At 40.5% G+C, this 17,056-nt stretch overlaps 1 long non-coding RNA gene across 1 annotated transcript; it reads left to right on the top strand.

Moving 5' to 3' along the window:
* Positions 1–12,512: 12,512 nt before the first annotated feature.
* Positions 12,513–16,784, top strand: LOC147462186 (uncharacterized). The gene is made up of 2 exons (XR_015186783.1): positions 12,513–12,672; positions 16,648–16,784. It is a non-coding gene; the product is annotated as an uncharacterized LOC147462186 (long non-coding RNA).
* Positions 16,785–17,056: the final 272 nt, after the last annotated feature.

Below are 17,056 nucleotides of genomic sequence, written 5' to 3'. Positions count from 1 at the left end.
CAAACTCTCTCAACAAGATGGGTCTTTATCAATTGCAAGTTTGGAAGATCCATTGTGGGAGGATATTCCTCTATCATCGGGATCTCCAAGCTTGTGTAATCTGCGTTTGAATCTAGGGTAGACATGATTTCTGGGTTTAAGAGCTTTTGCTTGGTTCAAGTAGACTTAGTCCACTGTGTTCAAGTTCTTTGGTTAGGGAAAAGTTGAAACTATGTCCAAAACCGCAACCGTTTCGTCACAATTCTCGCAAATTGTCGCTTTTAGACACCCCTGACTTCCGGATGAATTTTGAGGCCTCAAACGACACTCTCAGGCTACGTTTTGATATAAAAACTTTTCCAATCCGATACTGTTTGTGAAAGTTATGGCCAAAACAGTGAAATGCAGTTTAGACCGGTCAAAATGAGTCCAAATTCAATTTTGAAAAAAGATTTGGGATCTCTGTCACACTGTTAACACTTCTGTATGGTCAAAAGTACAGTTGGACCCTAAAACTGGCCTAGAGACATCCTACACGTAGGATGTCTATATGCTCAGAATTTAACAAAATTTGGTCCAGAGACTCCCCTTGAGTCTAGCAACACAATGGTATGCTCATAATTTCCTTTGGACCTAAAATTGGCATTGAGACATCCTACGTGTAGGATGTCTTTTTGCTCAGAATGACTTGAAATTTTCACCCCAGCTTCTCCTTGATGTGTTGATCACAGTGGTGTGCTCATAAGTTGGTTTGGAGTCCTAAATCAAGCTGGAGACATACTACGCATAGGATGTCTAACTGCTCAGATTTTGTCTAAACTTGCACTGTAGCTTTCCCTTGATGTGCTAAACTCACAGCTATTTTTACTTTTTGATTATGACACCTATAGGTTGGTCAAATGCTCAAGAATGTGTTTCAAAAGCCTGATGTCTATTCTGATGAATTCCTAAGTCAAATCAACTCCAAATTGGACCAAAATTGACTAAGAGGCTTGCCTAAGGCTATATGACAACATGGTATGGTCACAGTAGAATTTTGGTTTCAGAATTATGCATTAGACATCCTACGCGTAGGATGTCTTTTTGCTCAGAATGAACCCAAATTTGAACCACTGACTCTCCTTAAGGTGCTGATCACTGTGGTATGCTCAGAAATGTGTTTAGAGTCTTAAATCACACAGAAGACATCCTACGCGTAGGATGTCTTTTTGGCCTGTTTGACCCCAGACTTGTCCCACAGCTTCCCCTTGATGTCAGCAACCCAGTGGTATGCTCAGATTTTGGTTTGGATGTCAAAAGTCCCAAATTTCAGTTGTTCTTGCCTTTTGTCAGTCCAAAAACGCTAAAGTCTGTTCAATCTTCCTTTTCACTGACCCAAATGAGATGAAATTTATCACATGCACTCAAAACATCATGTATAACATGCACATGAAGTCACCCTATGATTTGGTCTCAAAAATTATGCCTTGGACACAATTTGGGTAGGATGTCTGGCAATTCTCGTCTTTTGGCTTTGATCTGTCAAAATTTGGTCAAATTTCCACTTTCCGGGTGAAAACAGGGTAAAACCTACCTTCTGAACACACTGGTAACCTCAGATTTTCAAAATTTCCACCAGATCACCCTGTAGACATCCTACGCGTAGGATGTCTTTTGCTTATTTTTTCAGACTGAAGTGTCCCTGATGCTTCCTTATGCTCTCAGCAAGTGCAAGTATGCTTCACAATTGCAAAAACATGCAAATATCACTCAATTTAAGCCTTTTCTGAAATTTTACGTTTTCTGACTCCGCCTTTTGGCTTTTGGTCAACAAAAATAGGGAAAAACACCCAAGTCAATTTGTTACTAGGGTAAAACCTACCCTCTGAACCCACTGGTGCAGTCAAAATTTTCAAATTTGGTCTACAGAACCCCCTTGAGACATCCTACGCGTAGGATGTCTATGTTTACAGAATTGCAGGTTTTCTTCACAGAACCCTTGCAAATGCTCTTTTATATGCACAACATCAGTCAGTCATACAAAAATATCCACAAAAGCTTGTTTAATGCATTTTTACCCTCAAAAGCACACTTTTTCGTGATTTCAAATGCAATCAAGCACTTTAGCAAATAATTCAATGCTGAATAGCTCTAGATCAGAATCGGATCACTTACCTAAAGCTACTCCTACAAATCATATGGGGTTTTGCATCTATGAGTAGAAAAACACTTCAATCCCACACACGGACTAGTAAACGCTTTTATCACCTCACAAATCACTCGACCACTAACAACTACACTAATCCACAGATCCTAACTAAACCTATCTAGTCGCAGACCCTCGGCAAGACACACGCTTCCTGGCTATCCACTTGATCGTAGAATATCCTCGTCCGGATCCACTTAAGAAAAATGCTTTCTTTAGTCTAAACTAAATCAAGCAACCATCACACGAGTGTTAGTATGAAACCTACTTAGGTCCTTGTGTCCCCGGCAACGGCGCCAATGTTGGACGGGAGAGACTCACACACCCATGAAGTGCATGCAAACACTACCTAGATCAACATAATGTCAATCGAGGACACAGATGACACGATAAGCACACGGAGGAAATCTCTTTAGCTTGTCAAGCTGAGACCATCCTACACATACAACACTCAGGAAGGCCAACTAAACCACAATCAAGAACCTCACTGCTCTCAACTACACCACCTAGCCACATACACACATACGGAAGGTAACTCACCTAATCATGCCAGATTCATACGAAACTTATAGAACACCATCCCCTCACTAGGATACACCTGTCCCTAAGCTTCTACACTCAAAACCCTCACTCAAAACCCATCTGCGGAAAACGTGTAGGATGACAGAGCAGAATTTTGGAAGTGCCCGAAACTGAAATTTATGAGTACCTATGCATAGCTTATGTCGCCACGATTCTATAGACTACTAGCATGCAGAAAACAGACATCGTTTGATACACTTACGACCACAAATAGCTCGTAGATGCGTCAACGTGTGCGCTTTGTCTCGCGTGGAATGCTTGGTGTTGTCGCGTAGCTCTCCTTGAGCCTACAGCAATGGTGCAGTCGGATCTCCAATGCGTTGAGCGAGCGGGGCGTAGCGAGAGGATGAAGCTCACACTCACTCTCTTTCTCTCTCACACACAGTAGACGGCAACGCTAAAACTTGATTATGGTAAAAGTCCTTTTACAAAATGACCTACGTACCTTATATACGAAGGCTACCTTAGGTTTAACCAAAAATGGTGTTGAAAGGGTCAAATGGCTTTGTATTTACAATCTAGAAGTGCCATTGCACCCCGGCTTCTGAAACTAGAATAACTACTCATTACAAATGACGTTTATATCCATAATCCGCAGCAGTTCATAACTCGCAAAAGATAAGACTTTGGTACGAAACTTGAGTTATGTTGTGTTGTTGACCCAGCGGTCAACACACTCACTGAAGATCTTCATCAAATGTGGAAATGTAAAAATGGCTTGTTTTCTAAGCTTCTCAAAAAAGCGACTGAACAATGCATCAATGTCTTCATGAGTATGACCAACCATAAGAAATCCAAGCTGCATAGTGTCAAATATGTTGGGTATTCAAGCCCAAATTATGTCTAATGTCAACTAGTGGGAACAGGCCCCTATAGCATGCAGGATAACCTCAGTTAGAGTTGAGTTTCTTTTGCATGGAAAGTATGCCTATATATGTAAAAGGCTACACATCAATCAAAAAATAAGAAGAATAGCGTTATTTTTTCTTGTCGACTCATGCTCTCTCTCGCTCTCTTGCTCTCTTCCTCATCTGCTGCACCGAACCTCCTCGCCATGGAACTGCTCAGGTTGCATCCACCCTAGCCCTCCAATCCTAACAACTGGTATCAGAGCCATAAGGGCCTGCGGTGGTCGAAGAGTAGCGCGGGAGCAGCCACTTGCAGCAGGAAGAAGGCGCTGTCGACCTGCAATTTCTTTGCCCATGATTAGCAGGAGTAGTTTCGCCCTGGCCCTGTGGTGAATTCTCGACACGTGAGCAAGCCCTGGTTTGGCCTCCTCATCCCGCTGTGAGTAAACCTGCCTTGCTCGCCATTGCTTGTTCGGCTGCTGCAGACAACTCGTTTTTTTTTTTTGGTTGTGTTCACACTATTTAATAATAGTGACCAACCTACATTAACCCTTAAAGCAAGAAGGTGTTCACACCCCGCAGTCCAAACAGTCCGCGATTACAGCAGACCCAGGTCGGCATACTGTTGACTGTGTCAAGACTGCGCAAGCAAAGCATTCCAAAATGCTCCTTTGCGGTCTCGGCTATCAATAGCTTTTCGAAACACCCTTGGAGTGCAAACGATAGCATATCACAACACTGCCTTGGAGCAGTCCTTTGTCGGAGCATATAAAAAACGTGGTAGCTTGGCTATAATGGGCAGTACCTTAGCCAACAGCCTTGCCTTAGCTTTGCGAGTGGAAGTTAATCGAGTTTTGGCCGTTGCACATGATATAGCACTTGGAAAGGACTTCAAGCAATTTATGAAGGTCATGGGAGTGTTGTGGGGACTCTTGCGGCTATGTTGGTATTATGCCTACACATATTGGTATGTATGCAAACTTTCATTGTTCAAAAATTACGAGACATCGATGCTCACAACAACCAAGACAGATTTCCTTCGAGATGAATTTACATCGACATGTTTGGTTTTTCGAAACCGATTATCATCATCAATATTTGTTTTGTCCTATTTTATGTCATTTTTTCCATAGTCTATTGTCAAAAACAATCACATATTTCTGTCAAAAGCCTTGTAGTCGGTTATTGTCATGCTATTTCACTATCATGCCAAATTTTGTACAGGTTATAGACACTGCCACATATGAGTGGTAAGACCTCCCAAATTTATCATATTTTGTTCTCAAGTCCCAATTTTTGTCAGTTCTCAGCCTATTTTTACCGCTTCTCATGAGGTTACTGGGTACACCTAAAACCCAAGGTTTGGCAGTGAACCAAAAACTCCATGTTTTGGCAACTAATTTTTTGACCTACACCCTATCTGTTTAAGGGGGGGTTTATCATAGCACCAGGTTATGGATACACCAGAAATCCTTGGTTGTGAGAAAACCTAAAACTCACGGTTGACAAGTACACCAAAAACTTGAGGTATCATGAGTTGCTTGTCCAGTTCGGGCTTGAGGGGGGGATTGTTGGGTATTCAAGCCCAAATTATGTCTAATGTCAACTAGTGGGAGCAGGCCCCTATAGCATGCAAGATAACCTCAGTTAGAGTTGAGTTTCTTTTGCATGGCAAGTATGCCTATATATGTAAAAGGCTACACATCAATCAAAAAATAAGAAGAATAGCGTTATTTTTTCTTGTCGATTACTGCTCTCTCTCGCTCTCTTTCTCTCTTCCTCGTCTGTTGCACCGAACCTCCTCGCCATGGAACTGCTCAGGCTGCATCCACCCTAGCCCTCCAATCCTAACAAAATACTCCTCGTGCAATCAACAATGATAGGTATGCAAACACATATCGATTCTTATTTTCTGAACCACAATTGTCAAGTTGCACAACAATGTTCTTGGCAACATCTTGAACCCAAATACATTGCCATCCTCCTGTACATGTGCATTCGTAGCAAAGATTGATTGCATCCTTGGACAATCATTTCCCTGTCTAGAAGCAAAATTATCAGTGTCCACGTTCACATTTGTGATTAGATTAGTCTCTGCCTCTTCATTCTGAGCACTCTGTTCCATGCAATACTGGTTTTTCTCCTTAAGCACTTTCATATGGTGATAGAGAGAAGTGTTAGACAAAACACAATAAAAAAGACTTGTTCGTGGTTCTACACTTGAGTTTTCTAAGCTCAAGTCACCAAACATATGTTTATCTCTTCTTTCTAAGTTTCTTAGACATTTTGAGAGAGATGCAATTGTGAAGTTGGGATTGCTCGGCCATAATCTCAATGCAAAGTGACCATAAGCTGTTTGTCCATGTCCATGTCCATGAGTGAGCATTCCTGTCAAGGATACAGGAAGCCTCTCAACTCCATTGAGAGATTTTGGAACTGGTGTAATTTGTGGTATAGCAGTCTTACTCTGGTCCATCTTTCCATGTATAATGCACAAGAACTTGGTTGGATTCATTTCTGAAGAGCTCCTCCAAGCATAGTACAGATTTCTACAGCTCATTTGTTGCAACATGTGTGCTCTCCTCTGTGCCATGTATCTAGCACGCTCCCCTGATTTTTGGTAGACTCCAGCTTGACCTTTATTGATGTACAAATGTCACATTTAGAGAATGTGCTTGATTTTGATAAAGTGACTGTCTTGAAGACTGTGTTCCACAACCTTGAGAATGTTGGCTGTGACAACGTTTTGTATTCCATTGTGACAAGTGTGTCATTTACTTCCCGCAAAATGTCCACTTTTTTGTACATCGTTGGTAGAACACGTTGAGTTTCCCGAGTGCCATGCATGGTTGTCCTTGACTTATGTGGCATGTGATTGCATTATTATCTATGAAGCCCTGTATGAGTGCTTTTGCCATCTCAACATGTGTCAAGCTCTTCCTTATTATTCCAGTGTTTCCATGATTGCCATTGCATGCTCCATTCAAGAATTTTTTACGCAGCCTGTAAAATGTTGACTTTCCTATTCCATGCATTACATACCATGCTTTACTACATACCTTGTTTCCATCAAAAGTAAACTCAAAGCATTCCTCTTCTTGATCTTTTCTATGAGCCATGCTCATATAATCCAATACAAATATGCATCGGCTAGTGTAGCTTTGTCCCCAAAAGTCTACCCTCGCTTGCATGATTTTGGATCTGTTTCCAATCTGGCAGCATCGCATCTCACAACAATCAATTGTTGCAACTTTGTGAATGTTTGCAGCATCACATTGTTTGTTGAAAGCATGAGCATTACCTCTTTGTTTTTCTAGGCCTAACTCTATGTACATAACTCCTTTTCTTACCTGTCCCATCTCTTATATCATAGTCACCGGCAATGGCATCCTGCTCTCTATCATTTTGAGTATGAAGAAGAAGACCTAGTTCTGTACTGGTGATACCTTCTTCAAAACTAGTTTCAGTGTTGTTATCTATGTCATCATCCTCATACTCATCAATGGAAGCATATAAGCTGTCAAGGGAATCTCCCGTTTCTTCCATGAGGAAATCTTGAATACCCTCAATGGCAGAAGAAGATCCAGTGTCTTTGATCAAGGACTCACCATTCTCAAATGTGAGCTGCCTAATAGTCCAGCTTACCAAATTCAAACTTGAAATATCACTTTGATGTGATGCATCGACCCTTCCACAATGACACCCAAGCTACTCTCACATAGTTCAGTACAGTTTATAGCCTCATATGGGTGGACCAACAATACCACTCCATTACAAGGTTTTGTAGATCTATTGTCAGCCCAAAAGATGACTCTTTTCTCTTTCCAACTCGCTATATCTATCAAGCCATCTTCTTGACCAAAAAGAAAATCCTCATCTATTGTGTGAGATTTTCCTCTGTCCATAATGCAATGGCCATTTGATGATGCTTCCAACTGCTTGAGACATGGTTCTTGCATCCATTGTGACGAATGGAATCAAGAAGGTTTCATCAAAACTTTTTAGTGCGTGTATCGCCACACATGTTGTGCCAATCAATTCAAAACCACAACGTTGAGATACATAAGTGGAATGAATAATCCCACGAGCTGTGGAACCATCAACAAGAAACACTGAATCACCTTGTTTTGGACCCTGCAATTTTTGAGAAAATAAAGAGATATCAGTAAAATTGTATGTCTGAACATATAACTCAAAATTTAATGCATTCCCAAGATACAATTTTGGCAAAAGCTTGCATCCCATTCAATCAAGAAAATCTACACTGAGTCAATCCATGGAGGATGGTAGGAGGCTCGAGCTTAAGTTTGAGCCTGTATGTACATCCAAGTGCTAGAAATCTAAAGTTGACAAGAGTTGCAAGATAGGGACTATGTTACATTGCAGAGGAGAGGCATCCATGGAATTTGATAGGAGGATGGAGCCTTTATGCACATCCAAGTGCTAGAAATATATAGCTCACAAGAGTTACAAGATGGATCTCGAGTTATATTGAATCAACCCATTGGGGATGGTAGGAGGCTCGAGCTTAAGTTTGAGCCTAAATGTACATCTAAGTGCTAGAAATCTAAAGCTGAAAATAGGTCCAAGATGGTGCCTAAGTTACAATGCTGGAGCATAGATGGAGCTTAAATGTAGGTATAAGTACTAGAAATCTATAGCTTAAAATAGTTGCAAGATGGATCTCAAGCTATATTGAATCAACCCACGGAGGACGGTAGGAGGCTCAAGCTCAAGTTTGATCCTAGATGTACATCTAAGTGCTATAAATACCTAGATAAAAAGAGTTTCACAAAGCCAAAGTTTCATAGAGACGAGCATGGAATTTGGTAGGTGGCTCGATCTCAAGTTTGAGTGTAAATGTACATCCAAGTGTTAGAAATCTATACTTGTCACACGGGTTGCAAGATGGAGCCCAAGTTACATGGAGGCAACCCATGGAATTTGGTAGAAGGCTCAAACTCAAGTTTGAGCATAGATGCACATTCAAGTGTTAGAAATCTACGAGCAACAAGAGGTGTGAGAAAAAATCCAAGCTATGTTGAAGTAGCCTTGAATTTGGAAGGAGACTCAAATTGAAGTTTGAGCTACATTATACATTTAAAGAGTTGTAAGGTGGAGCCAAGGTAATGATGAGCTTTACATCAAACCTAAGTGTCCTTGAATGACCTATCAAAAGAGTCAGAGCTTACAAGAAGGTGAGGCTTCAAAGTAGTTGCATGAGTGGCTCAAACTTAAGTTCGAGTCTAGTTAGTCATATAATTTTCTTTTAGGATAGGACATTCGTTCGAGTATAGGTGACCTTGGAGATTATGCTATGACAATTGAGCCTTGATGGACATTCAAATACAATGAGGTTTTTTTCTCAGTTGTTTATGTGTAAATCGAGTCTTGGTGATTATAGTCCTGGTGTTTTACGTGTTGTAGCAGGACAATTTTACATGCAAAAAGATGTCACGAAATCGGTTAAGCAAGAGGGTTGGTGGAGGCGGGTTCCTCACTCATTGATCCTAAGAGGTTTTAGCGAAGGGAAGTCAAAACTATGTCCAACTTGTGAGTATTATTTTTCCAAAACTCTCAAAAAACTAGTGCTAAACACCCCTAAACGTTGTTTTTTTTTAAATTGTTCATAAAACCTGTTGTGTAACAAGAGACTTTCTGAACAGAGTTTGTTCAGAAAAGCGTAGAGCCGCTCTCAAGCTACAAGCTCATAAAAACGTTTTGCAATCGGACTTCGTATGTGAAAGTTATGCTGATTTTCGTGAGAAAAAAAATTCACTTTTTTTAACCATCATGAAAACCATTAGTTTTGGCCCACACATGTGAGTTTGCTAATCTAAACTTGGTAGGGTTGGTGGGAAAAGCTATTAAAGACTTTTTAATGCTTTTGAAACCTTCTATATTAGGATAGAGGAGCCAGGTTAGGTACAGTTAAAAAGCAGGGACCAATTTAGGAAAATTCAAATTGTAATGCTTCAATTTTACATTTGTGCTCAATGATTTTCATTGAATTGGATATCAAATTGTAGCACTCGTGAAGATCTGCTCACACATCTATCCATTTCCATCCTCTATTTGCATTATCTCAACAATATATTAGCTTCAAGTTATATGCGTACTTGTATTGGTCACGTCTTTTTTCTGGCTCCTTTACCCTATAATAGGTTTGGATTTTTCTATAGACGGTGACGAATTCGACTACGGTGTGACATGTGAGATTCTTTACTCCCGCATCTCCTTGCCCTCTGCGCATCTGTTCGTGTCCCCACAAGGCTCTTTTTCACACCTCTATATTAATTCTCTCTCTCTCTCTCTCTCTCTCTCTCTCTCTCTCCAACTCTCTTCTACATTAAAATAGGGTTTGGATTTTTGTGCAGACTGTGAAAAAATCGACGACAACGTGACAGGTACGATTCTTTACTTTCCCATCTCTCTCTCCTCTATGAATCTATTTGCAGTCCCAAAACGCTCTAAATTAACTCTCTCTCTCTCTCTCTGTATGTGTGCATGTCTTTCTCTTTTTGATTGCAGGTGAAGATCTGATATAGCAGTGGAGTCCAGATTTAAAATTTGAATTTCAAATTCGAAAGGCTTATCCAGGTGCACCTCTTTGTCTCTCTCTCGTATGTGTATGTGTGTGTGATATCTTCCTGTGTAATTACCCTTAGCTCCTCTTAACCACTTCCTAATCTCTCTGTGTAATCTCCCTTGCCTCCTCTTAATCTCTCCCTCCCTTCCTCTTAATCTCTCCTAAACCTACATTAATCAAAATTTCATTCTACTAACCATTGTAACTTGTCTTCTGAGATTACATTCACAGGTCATAAACTTCTACTCTCCTCTCAGATATTAATATTTTCCTCTCCTCTAATGTATTGTCTTTTTCAATTCTGAATGCATCTCAAAATTCAGTCTTCAATCTCATTCTATTAGTTTTTAATCTCTATTTAACCTACTTCTAATGACTACATATACTCATTATTGTTTGCTACCGCCTCCTTGATACACCTTTTAAACTCTATCATTAAGTTAATCAAACTATAACTACGTATAAAATCACGCTCTATAAATTGAAAGTAAGTGACTATTTTCTAATTAGAGTACTTAATCAATAAGTACTTTAATTAACTTTTTTAAAACTGTAATTAAGTAATTAATCTACTTAAAGAAAAAGATAGATAACAACACTTGGTTGGGTACTGAGTGTGACGTTTTCATTTGACGTAGATTATTTGTTTTTTATATTTAGCTCGTTTTTTGTGCTTTGTTTCCTTGTTGAGAAACTAGAACAATGAGCTCATGTAGCTTAAACCTCACTTTCTAATTGTAAGGTCTGTGACCCCGAGCTAAAAGAGCACCCTTGTACCATGGAATGAACATAATAGAAAAAGTTATTATTTTTAGTAGTTTTTCAAATTCTGTCAATGCCATTATGTTTAGAATGTTATAAAGCTTCCAAAAGTAAATTAAAATAATTTTTGTGAAAAAATTTCAAAAATAGTAAGTTTTTGGTCACCCGATCCGTTTAGTTTTGACCGTCTCGAAAAACTGTACCCGTACCTCGAATTTGAAAAAAATGCATTTTCGGACCCCGAGGGCTGCTAAATATGGCAGGCACTCGAGCAGATACTCTTTAGTTAGAGCTTAGTATAGCAATTTACGGCATTAAATTCCGACTCGTATGGTCCGTTTTAGCCTAAAACCAAAATTTCCTAAGGTTTTGCGGGGAGGCACCGGGACTCGAAGCTGTGTGGGAACAGGTCCTAGGTCACTCAGAGCTTGCTTTAGCAGCTAGGGGGCACCCTCTCTTCTTTTGGGAGTTGTGGGAGAGTTTCCATGCTTGAGAGAGAGTGTGAGAGTCAGTTAGACTAGCTAACTGGACACTTGGTAGGCATGTAACTAAACTTGCCATGCATGAAGTGAGTGCTCATCAAATGCTTATAGCAGCAGGGGCCGATTATCAGCATGGAGAGGCCTATTTAAGAGTGTGCTCACACACACACACACACACACACATGCTCACACACCCACTCAATACACACACACACACAGACACATGCTCACACACCCACTCAATACACACACACACACACACACACTTGCACACACACCTTGGGGAGGTGCTGCCGGCACACATAGTTTTTGGAGAAGAAGCAAAGGAGGGAAGTGCTGCCCGATTCTCATCTTGAGAACTCCATTGGATCAGAATTCCAAGTAGAATTTAGCCCCTAATCACGGTTATATCAATCTATTTTATGTTTGCTACAAATCTCTCTACCATTCTCTTAATCTCACAACTATTATGCTTAATCATAGCTAGATTACTCAATAGCTGCTCTCTAATTCTCCATATCATTAGTCTATTACATAATCATCATCCAATTGTTAATTTTGCAAGCAATTAACCTCTCATAATCATAGATTAATGCATGATTAGTAAGAAGAAATCTCTCGCTAGTCATCATAGTAAATAATTGTCAAGCCGGTAATGATGTGGGATAGGTCATTGTCATCATATTACCACACAATGTTTGAATAGCTAAATTAGCTTCAATCTATTCATAGATTAGGAAGTAATTAAGGGAAATTAATCCATCATTAATCCACTAGGAAGGGAATTTTCTCTCACCTATGCATACGGTAAATCTGAATCTACTTATACTATGAAGGTGATTGAGCACGTCTAATTCACTCCGCTAGTAAATTGATCAAGTAAAATCTGAAAATTCTAATTACCTAGGCCAAGTGCTTAACTTTAGAGCCAATTCCCATAGATCAAGTAAGGTACTACCCATAAATTACTATGCCTTGAAGGAAATCTAAACCCTCGTATGAAATGAATTGTTCAGTGATTCTAATATGTCATCTTGATTGTTATGGTACTCTCCAACATTAGTTCTTTTTCCCCAAGTTTGTCAATTAAGCAGTGAGCATAAAATGGCCCCGGTAAAGAGAACTCGCTTCGGTGGTGCCCACGACCGCGAGGTGGGAACAAGCAACGTGAATGGGGAAGGAAAAGCTCCCATGGACGACCAAGTACCGGCCATCTCATGGGCCAATGACGAGGAAATGGGGGAGGTAGGTCACATTTTTATTCAAGTTGTTTAATTTAACATTGCATACGATAAGTTAGGAAAGAACATATCCCTAAACATGTTGGAGAAATCCGACGGAAACCTCGGCATTTGAATTGAAGTGTATATTAAATTCTAAGTAGGAAAGAATGGTTGATGGATATACTGTTTGAAATAGGAAAGAATGTCTGCTTGGGAAAATTTAGCTCGGCATGTTTATTTCTATTTCCAATGTTGATACTAGTCCGAACCCTCTCCTGATCACAGGGTGCAAAGTTCCTGGTTAAGGGCTCTTGAATCCACATGTGCTGGTTAAGCGGTGGATACACACGTTTGCTGGTTAAGTGGTGGGAACCCACGTCTTGCTTTCTATGGGGTGGAAATGTTCATGTCGTGCTTTCTATGAGATGGACATACCTAGTTGTATGGGCAGCTAGGCGACAACGGGAGGAGTAAACTCTCGCTGGAGGGGGGATGTTGTACCTCCAGAACATTGGAATTTTAATGAATAAGTTTGAGTAGAATTTTTATTAGAATTACTGTCTTGGTGCCGCTTTGCAATACTGATTGAAGGGTTGTTTTAACGAACCTTGTGAATCGGAATCTAATCAAGGAACTTATATATCGAACAACCTCGTGGTAGTAATTAGGACACACAAGGAAGTGTGAGTGTGGGGGTGGAAAGTGGGGGCTTGGCTCAGGTTGCCAATGCCTATGGGAAGTGTGGTCCTGATTGGTCGAGAACTCTCCGTCCCCATAGTTTTTAAATCGACACTAGTATTACTCATTGCCCCTAGAGCGGCGGAGTCTCAAGTGTACGTGCTTCTGAAACATGGGAAAAAAGGCACTCGAGATTTCTCTCCTCTTGGAAGGTGGGTCTTAGGATTGCTAGATAGGTTAATTACGCTTCCCCTGCGAGGTGGAGCTAGATCTCGTTGCTAGTAGTCTCTAACTCGACTCACTTTGTGATGATAGATTGTCCGCTAGATGAACCCTGAACCACTTTGTTTGCTTCCGCTATAGATCTAGTGGCCACCAGGTTTACCATCAGATCCGTCGTCTCAAGGACCTCACACTAATGCTCTCAAAGCACTATTATATTCCACTCTAGTGTGGCCTCATGAGCTTATTGTGGATATTTTAGCATGATAGCGTTGCCTCATGCAAGTTCTTGAGACTTAACCAGGGCTAGAGCATAATAGCTCTAGGAAAAGTGGCTCAAATTTAAGTTCGAACCTCGCCTACATATGCTATTGTAGCAAGTCTGGCTTAATGGCATCCTTGTGGCTACTTAGGGAAAAAGGCTCCAACTTAAGTTCAAACCTTGCCTACATATGCTAATATAGCAAGTTTTCCTTGAACTTAAGTTTGAGCCTCAACTGTATATGTTACTTTAGCACTAGGGTGTAAGGTTAGCCTCATGACATCTGTGTGGCTACCAATGCCAGTAGGTTCAAACTTAAGTTCAATTCTCACTTGCATATACTAGAGTAGCACCATCATGTAGGGTTTGTTGCTACCAAGGGCATAGAAGAACACCTTTAGGCTCGATCTTAAGTTCGAGCCTCAAGTGCATATTCTTTAGAACTAGGATGCAAGGCTTGCCTCCTAACATCCTTGTAGCTACCAATGGAAAGAGCCTTGCTTGCAGTGTAGCCCTATTATGCAAGGGCACAGCCTCATGACATCCTTGCGGCTATCAAGGACATGGCAAAATATCTTTAGGCTCAAGCTAAAGTTTGAGTATTTCGTAGCGCTAGGGTGAAAGGTTAGCCTCGTGAAATCCTTATAGCTACTAAGGTCATAGAATAGCATCCTTGTGGCAAACAATGGGAAAAATCTTGCACTTAAGTATAGACCTTGCCTACAAATGTCGGTATAGCACTATGATGCATGTATAGCTTCATGACATCCATGTGGATACCAAAGGAAAAGAAAAACACTTTGAGGCTCGAGCTTAAGTTCGAGCCTCAACTGTATAAGCTATTGTAGCACTAGGGAGTAAGTCTAGACTCATCCTTTGGAGATACTAATTCCAAGAGGCTCGAACTTAAGTTTGATCCTCACTTGCATAGGCTAGTGTAGCACTATAATGCAAGCCTAATGCCATCCTTGTGGCTACCATGGGTATAGAATAGCACCTTAAGTTCAAGCCTCATTTTCATATGCTAGTGTAGCACTAGGATGCAAAGCTTTCCTCATGACGTCCTTGAGTCTACTAAGGTCACGAGGCTCGAACTTGAGTTTGAGCCTTGCCTACATATGCTAGTATAGCACTAGCATGAAAGTCTAGCTTCATGACATCCTTGTGGATACCAAGGGAACAGAACAACACCTTTAGGTTCAAACTTAAGTTTAAGCCTCAATTGCATATGATATTGTAGCACCAGTGTGTAAGGCTAGCCGAGGGATATCCTTGTGGCTACTTAGGGAAAGAGACTCGAACTTAAGTTCGAACCTCGCCTACATCTGCTAGTATAGCAAGTCTAACTTAATGATATCCTTGTGGATACTTATGGAAAGCGGCTCAAATTTAAGTTCAAACCTTGCCTACATATGCTATTGCAGGCTACCTTAATGACATCCTTGTGGCTACTTAGGGAAAGAGGCTCAAACTTAAGTTTGAACCTTGCCTACTTATGCTAGTATAGCAAGTCTAACTTAATGACATCCTTGTGTCTACTTAGGGAAAGCGGCTCAAATTTAAGTTCGAACCTTGCCTACATATGCTATTGTAGCAAGTTTGGCTTAATGACATCCTTGTGGCTACATAGGGAAAGAGGCAAGAGCTTAAGTTAGAACCTTGCCTACATACGCTAATATAGCAAGTCTGTCTTGAACTTAAGTCTGAACTTTGCCTACATATGCTAATATAGCAAGTCTGTCTTGAACTTAAGTTTGAGCCTCAACTGTATATGTTACTTTAGCACTAGGGTGTAAGGTTAGCCTCATGACGTCTGTGTGGCTACCAATGCCAGTAGGCTCAAAAAAACTTAAGTTCGACCTCACTTGCATATACTAGAGTAGCACCAGCATGTAGGGCTTGTTGCTACCAAGGGCATAGAAGAACACCTTTAGGCTCAATCTTAAGTTCGAGCCTCAAGTGTATATTCTTTAGAACTAGGGTGCAAGGCTTGCCTCATGACATCCTTGTGGATAGCCTTATTTGCATATGCTATTGTAGCACTAGGGTATAAGGCTAGCCAAGGGACATCCTTGCGGCTATCAGAGGCAAGAGGATCGAGCTTAAGTTCGAGCCTCACCTAGATATGTTAGTATAGCACTATCATGAAAATCTAGATTCACTAAGTCCTTTTAGGATTCATGCAAGAATAGAAAAACACTTAGGATTGAACTTAAGTATAGCCTCATGGCATCCTTTTGGTTACCAATGACAAGAGGCTCAAACTTAAGTTTGATCCCCACTTGCATATTCGAGTGTAGCACTAGCATGGAAGGCTAGCTTGATGACATATTTGTGGCTATCAAGGGCATAGAATAGCACCTTTAGGCTCGATCTTAAGTTCGAGCCTCAAGTGCATTAGGGAATAAAAATTCACTTTTAGGTTCAAATTTAAGTTTGAGCTTCCTCTCCATATGCTAATGTAGCACTAGGGTGCATGCCTAGCCTCATGACATCCTTCTGGCTAGAAAAAATCACTTTATGGCTCAAACTTAAGTTTGAGCTTCCTCTCCATATGCTAATGTAGCACTAGGGTGCATGCCTAGCCTCATGACATCCTTCTGGCTAGAAAAATCATAGAGTTTCACTTTTAGGCTCAAATTTAATGTAGCACTAACTTGCAAGACTACTCTCATGACATCCTTGTGGCTAGCAAGGGTACAAAACAACATCTTTTGGCTCAAACTTAAGTTCGAGCCTCGCCTACACATGCTAATGTTTTTTTAAAATGTACTATTTAACTTAAACATATGCTCTTTATTTAGGTTCTAATATTGTTCTTTTTGGTTGTTTCAGGAATGGAGGCTTCCAATGTACCAAGTATACCAGAGCAGGGTGCACAAGTCTTCACACTCGATGTTCTTGGAATGTCCACCCACGCTAAAACTACTGCTCCAAGAATAAAGGTTGACAAGACCTGTAATGGAATTGGCCTATTTAACTTGAGAGTAACAGAATTAATGAAAGTACTTTTCAGAAATGACTTTGTGAGCATAGCATGTGAACATAGTTGAAGATAGCAACATAATCATAGCAATTAGTTAACTTGGCATGAACAATAATTTTGCAAGAGAGAGAATTTAGAGAACATGACAAAAGTTGAGGACCGGATTTATGTGGAGCCGGTTCCCCCTCCAATAGGCATTTGCATTATGATTTCTCCCATTAAGAGAGACTTGTTACAATACAATCTTTGTGTTCCTTG

The sequence above is a fragment of the Adiantum capillus-veneris genome, chromosome 3 (assembly GCF_014529385.1).
Source record: "Adiantum capillus-veneris isolate H3 chromosome 3, ASM1452938v2, whole genome shotgun sequence".
NCBI lineage: Eukaryota > Viridiplantae > Streptophyta > Polypodiopsida > Polypodiales > Pteridaceae > Adiantum > Adiantum capillus-veneris.
This window is presented reverse-complemented; position numbering and strand designations above follow the sequence as displayed.